Below are 6008 nucleotides of genomic sequence, written 5' to 3'. Positions count from 1 at the left end.
CAAAAAAAAATATTAAGAAGAATGCTATTGTGTTACATTTTTGCAATTGCAAATGTTTGGTGTTTGAGTAAATGGCTGGATTTCTTCATTCATTCTGTTGTGACGTATCATTTTGGTTCAGAATCTAGCTTGTCACATTGCGTTAGTTGGAAAGGGGGAGTATTTTAATAGCCTTTTGGGAAATTATGGTTATTCTTCTTTAATGATATACCAAAATTTGACAGGTGTTTGATGCTTAAAGATGAGTTGCAATGTGAAATTTCAAACTGTATCAGTAAGCTTTCCATACTGTGTACACATGTGTGAGAACGCGAGTGCAAAGAAAAAAGGATGTCTTCTCCTCCTCTTTCTCCCCTTCGTCCTCTTCCTCTTCATCTCCCCTTCTTCTTTCTCTTCTTTCTCTCCTCTCCTTAAAGTTGTTTTGACCTCAAAGACATTCTGAAAATGTCTCAAGACTCTCTAGGGATTCCTAGAACACACTGAGGGAACCATTGTCCTAGGTCAATAATCTCCCACCCACCCGCCACTCTTTTTTTTATTTTTTATTTAATTTCAAGTTAGTTAACATATAATGTATTGTTAGTTTCAGGGGTAGAGTTTAGGGATTCATCAGTTGCATACAACACCCAGTGCTCATTACATCTAATGCCCTCCTTAATGCCCCTCACCCAGTTACCCCATCCCCCACCCACTTCCCTTACCCCCCTCTCTCTTACCCCTCGTGGCTTTGTGACTGTAGAGAATAAAGACTTCCTCAGGTTATCTAAGAAAAGGCAGCTTTAGTTTGTACAAGTGGCCTGAACTTGACCTGTGTAACTCTCCCTGGCTCACTTTCATGGGCTACATCTTCTCTTTCCCATGACGCCTGCCCATCACCATTCCCTTCCCTCCTTACTCTCGCACTTCTGCTCCCTGAATTTCAAACTTACTCAGGCCTTCTCTAGCCTCACTCTCAAACTCAAGACATTTTAGCTTAAGCTCCTGTGGATAACTGCACATGGATGTTTTCAAGCTCACATGTGTAAGAGAAGAGTCCTACTTGGTCATAGTTTTCTGCCAGTCATGGCTTATTCACTGGAGAGAGTATGGATCTGCTGCCCTTGGCCAGGTGCCCCTCTGAGCCCATCAGCTGGGAGTGGTGGACTGGGTCACCCGGTGTAGAGTGTACTTACTTCTTCTGGGTTCTTTCTAAGGTGGCTGAGAGTTTACCCTATTTTGAATAAACTTGCACTTTCTTTTGAAACTTCCACATATTGGCAGTGTTCTTCAGGGGCTCCCCCTAAGACCCCAACCTACTATGAAGTGTGATGTAGCCATGAAACAAGTAGGCTGTGGAGATATCTCACTGAATAGGGTAGGATTTGATTCCTGTCTTGGTCACTGGCTCCCTGTGTGACCTTGGATAAATTATTTAACTCAAGCTCAATGGGAAACATCATTTTAAGAGGGAAATGATATTTCAAATGGCTTCTATTTATTACTCTATTTATGTCAAGCTCTAGGGTGATTCATGTGCCTACACAACCATAAAATGTCTAGGAATGTCATTTAGTGATTGTGATATCACCACACTGCTGACGTTTGAGTAGTGACCTCACCCAGCCATTGTCAATATCCATTTTATGGATTCTCAACTCTCTTTAGCCTCAATCTTTGATCCAGAGCTAGAAAGTCATTATATCATGAACTCAAATGAGAGCCTCAAGATAACAGATATTTTTTTTTCTTATAATGAAACAGGTACTTATTTCCTTAATCCAATGAAGCTCATCAAACAGTATAAAAAGAGCTTATAAATTTTTCAATTAATTATATAATGTAATAGCTCATTTTTTAAGTAAGTGAAACATGCATTAATAAAAGGATCCTGAAGAAAACAGTTGAGAAGGAGGAAAATGTTATCAAAAGCTACAGTGAACTTGGTTCCTCTCTCCCCCAATTCAACATTTTTATCAAGCATTCAAGAAAAATCTAAGTGGCCTGATTGTTAATTTGAGAATGGCACAAAGTTGGGGAGAACAGTTAATGAGAAGTCCAAATCCAGATTTAAAACGTTCTCAATAAGTTAAATTGGCAGGCATCTAAAATCTATATAATTTAACAGGGGTATATTTCTGCCTTTAGGTAGATAAAAACAAAACAAAATAAAACAACCCACATGACTGCAAAAAATCTGATGTGACATTAGGTTGCGTTAAGGGGAAACTGGTGACCACAAGATAGATAATAGGTCTCTTAATTTTTCTAGGTCATATTGCATTTAGAGACTTTTCTAAAATTTTAGATGCTACATTTTTCAGAGGCACATTGACAAACTAAAATGTATTCAGAGGGGAGTCAGTGTTGAGGGTTCTGGAAACAATCACGTATGAAGAATATTTGATGGGACTGGGGCTGTTCTGCTAAAAAAAAATAAAATAGGCTTTTGGAAGATGAGAACTATTCTGGAAAACTGAGATCAGCTGAGAATTCAGGGTTGAATTTGGGATGGGGGCATCATTACCTCCCCCATAAAGCCCCCTACAATTTCCCTTTTCCTTGGATGTTATATTGGAAATGAAAGGTTTTTATTTTATTATATGTATAAATGTCAAGTAAGTTTGAGTGCTATCTTGTAATATCTCCTTCTGATTCTAGCTACTTTGACAAATAGTCGCTCCCACTCCAGCTTCAGAAATAATTTTATTTATCTAATGATATTCATCCTTTCTGAATTCAGAACGAAGGTCAAAATGCCCTCTAAAATGACTCTGTGCCAGAGGAACCCACGAATCTGCTCTCTTGTCATCTCCACACCCTCAATGTTCTTGGGCTTCTTGACTTGCTCATTCTATCAGAGACCATGACTCTGTCAGGCGGGCTCCAAACCACACAGTCACCTTTAACTCATCTTCTCCCTCATTCCTGAGATCTCACGAAACTCTACGTCCTGAGATAAGCAACTGGATTTTGTCCATCACACAGTGGCCTGGTCCAACCCAGGGACATTGACCAGAAACCCATGGCAATGGCATGTGTGTTATCAGAGGCTCCTGTGAAGTGTGAATCAGAGCTTCTGCCTATGGGAGCGAGGGTGGGGAAAAACTGGGAATCAGCTCCTCCTTTCTGATTCTTTTTTTTTTTTTTAAAGATTTATTTATTTATTAGACAGAGAGAGAGACAGCCAGCGAGAGAGGGAACAAGCAGGGGGAGTGGGAGAGGAAGAAGCAGGCTCCTAGTGGAGAAGCCTGACGTGGGGCTCGATCCCAGAACGCTGGGATCACGCCCTGAGCCGAAGGCAGACGCCCAACGACTGTGCCACCCAGGCGCCCACCTCCTTTCTGATTCTGATCAGAATGTCCAACCCTGTTATATGAAAGCTTCGTTCTGCAAAGGTTCTGGAAGATGTTTAAGGGAAGTCAACATCATAAAGCCACGAGTGTATCTCATGATGTGAGTGTAGTTTCTAAGAGGCAGGAGATCATCCCTAGAGTCCTTCCTAGCCGAAGAGATGTGACTGTGTGCCCTGTGAAGCCATGACATGGAGAACAGCTACAGATCTAATGGGAAATGGCTGGAGGTGGGAATTCAGCATGAGGCAGAATGTCTTGTTTTGCTGTTCTCAGCCTCCTGGGTCTCCGGGGCTCGGCTCGAGGCTACAATGTTGGAGATGCAGGAATGCAGAGGAATGTTATGACATGCATCTGCAGGTTCTTTTCTTCAGATCAAGATTTAGACAATCAGTTTTTAACATCTGTATTGTGAAAAATTTTTCTAGATTAATCCTTTGGGTTGAGAGAGTAGCCAGAGGTCAACATTTACTTCATTGTTCCCTTTAAAGGCTGAGCTACAGTACAGGGCATTTCAAAGAGTAGGAAGTTGGCTCAGGGACATCCAGGGGTCACTCCCTCCCCATTATAGATGGTCTATCTTGAGCATCCCAGCCAGGAAGTTGTCTTTTCAATAGACCTGGTGAACTTGGAGCCAGCCTTCAGACCTCCTTAAGGGCCTACAAAGAGTTCCCAGCCCCTAGGAAGCCTGGCAGGAAATTCTGGGGGCTGGGGACACACGTGACCCCCTGTTCTCTCAGCTTGTGGTTCTAGGACATAAGGTCAAAGTTGTGGAGTCTGGGGAAATCTGGATAATATTATGAAACACAAGCTGTAGCCTGTCCTCCTCATCCTGCCTCAGGTTTTCTGCTTCTGATAACCATGTTGTGGGAACTTCTCCTAAACTGATATGTGGGGAATCTTCAGGAAAGCTCTTTTACTCAGCCTCACTCCAGCACAGACAGTGTGCTTTTCAGGGATTGTCCGGAAGAGCTGGTGAACTCCGAGGACCCCTTGGCCCTGGGGAGTCTGTTTGGAGCAGCAGGCTAGTCACATCTGAAGGCTTGGAAGATCCTTTAGGGAACATTCCCTTGGTCACATTGTCTTGGAGGTCTTTCCCATAGCTTCTGGTCACAGGACTAGTTGTTCATTGGTGAGAAATTCTTGGTGGGACTAGAAGTTTTCCTTCTGTTATGCTGCTGGAGTCCTCTTTCTATCCAAGATTATGGGCTCTGACTCTTATGAGATTTTTGTTTGCTTATTTGGTTTTTTGTTTGTTTGTTTTTGCCAAATCTACATTAAATTAGAAATTCTTTTAAAACGTTTATTAATAGTATTGTTTGGTTTCTAATGGACACAGATACTACTGATGCCTCCTCCATATTTCCATGTATGCCAGTCCAACTTTTTTTTTAGTGGCTTTATTGAAATATATAATTGATATTTTACTAACTGCACATATTCAATGTATAAAGTTTTATGGGTTTCAACATGTATACACATCTGTGAAACCATCACCACAATCAAGATAAAAAGTACTTCCATCACCTCCAAGAGTTTTTTCTGTAAGGGCTCTGGTGGTGGAGAACTTTCATGGCAACAAATAACAACCACAACAACACTATTACTACTATTCCTATTCACTGTGTACTTGCCTGGGTCCAGTGAGTGTTACATATTATCATTAGCCTCATTTACCCAATACAAAAACTGAGGTTTGGGGGGGAAAGGCACCTATCTAGAGCCACACAGCCACAAGATAACAAAAAGAAGATGACCTGAACTCAGATCATCTTCTCTCGTCTTCTCTTTAATAATTACCCTACATAAAATTGCCCTTTCCTCTTGACCTTGCCTTTGATACTGAGCTATGAATACACCAACTACGATGAATTCTCCTATACAAGCTCCTGCAAATTTTAAGAGGGAGAAGAGTATAATTTTTTCTTATGTAATTTTTTTATATCCCTCGCCTCATAACTCACTGGAGAAAAGGGAAGAAATTTAATAAATTACAGGAAAGAAAGAAAGAAACATGCAAGAAAGAGAAAAAATAGAAAAGAAAGAGAGGGAGGGAGTCAACACCATCCTACTAATATTTTGCGATTTTTTTTCCTGTAAGATTTATCTAAGGCATGAAGTTTGAAGCATAAAGGCTCAGGTTAAAATACCAAAACTTGAAACTTTCCTTGAAACTCAAATAGCTTCTCTAACCTGGCTGAGCATGTATAGCTTGTTTAGAAATTCCAATGGGGGCAAAGGTCAATAGGTTATAGGACTACAGTTAGAACATGTGTGTGAAATAGAAAGAAAATGAAGTCTTGGAATTTGGAATTCTGCAAGCTGGTCTCATCTGGCTCGGGACTGTGGGCAGTTGTGCTGAAAGCACAACGTTGGTTCTGGAATTCAGGTGGAGTCCAGGACCTGGAGGGTGCATCAGTCTTGGAGTCTCTGCCTAGGAGCTTCTCGGTCTGACAGTTCTCATCAAGCCACCCAGGCAAAACCAGGGGAGGCCAATCATGCTTCCTTCAGTGACAGAGGGAATCATACTTTAGAACGTTTGAAAGAGCACAGTTAGAAAGAGAAGAGGACAGAGCATCTTAACCTACTTGATCAGCATCCAGCCCCTTAGCAATTGTCATGAACGACATGGTGTGGGGGTAGGTGGAGAGATAGGAACTAGGAGGACTGGCCGCTTTT

Source organism: Ailuropoda melanoleuca, chromosome 19, assembly GCF_002007445.2.
Source record: "Ailuropoda melanoleuca isolate Jingjing chromosome 19, ASM200744v2, whole genome shotgun sequence".
Taxonomy (NCBI): domain Eukaryota; kingdom Metazoa; phylum Chordata; class Mammalia; order Carnivora; family Ursidae; genus Ailuropoda; species Ailuropoda melanoleuca.
This window is presented reverse-complemented; position numbering follows the sequence as displayed.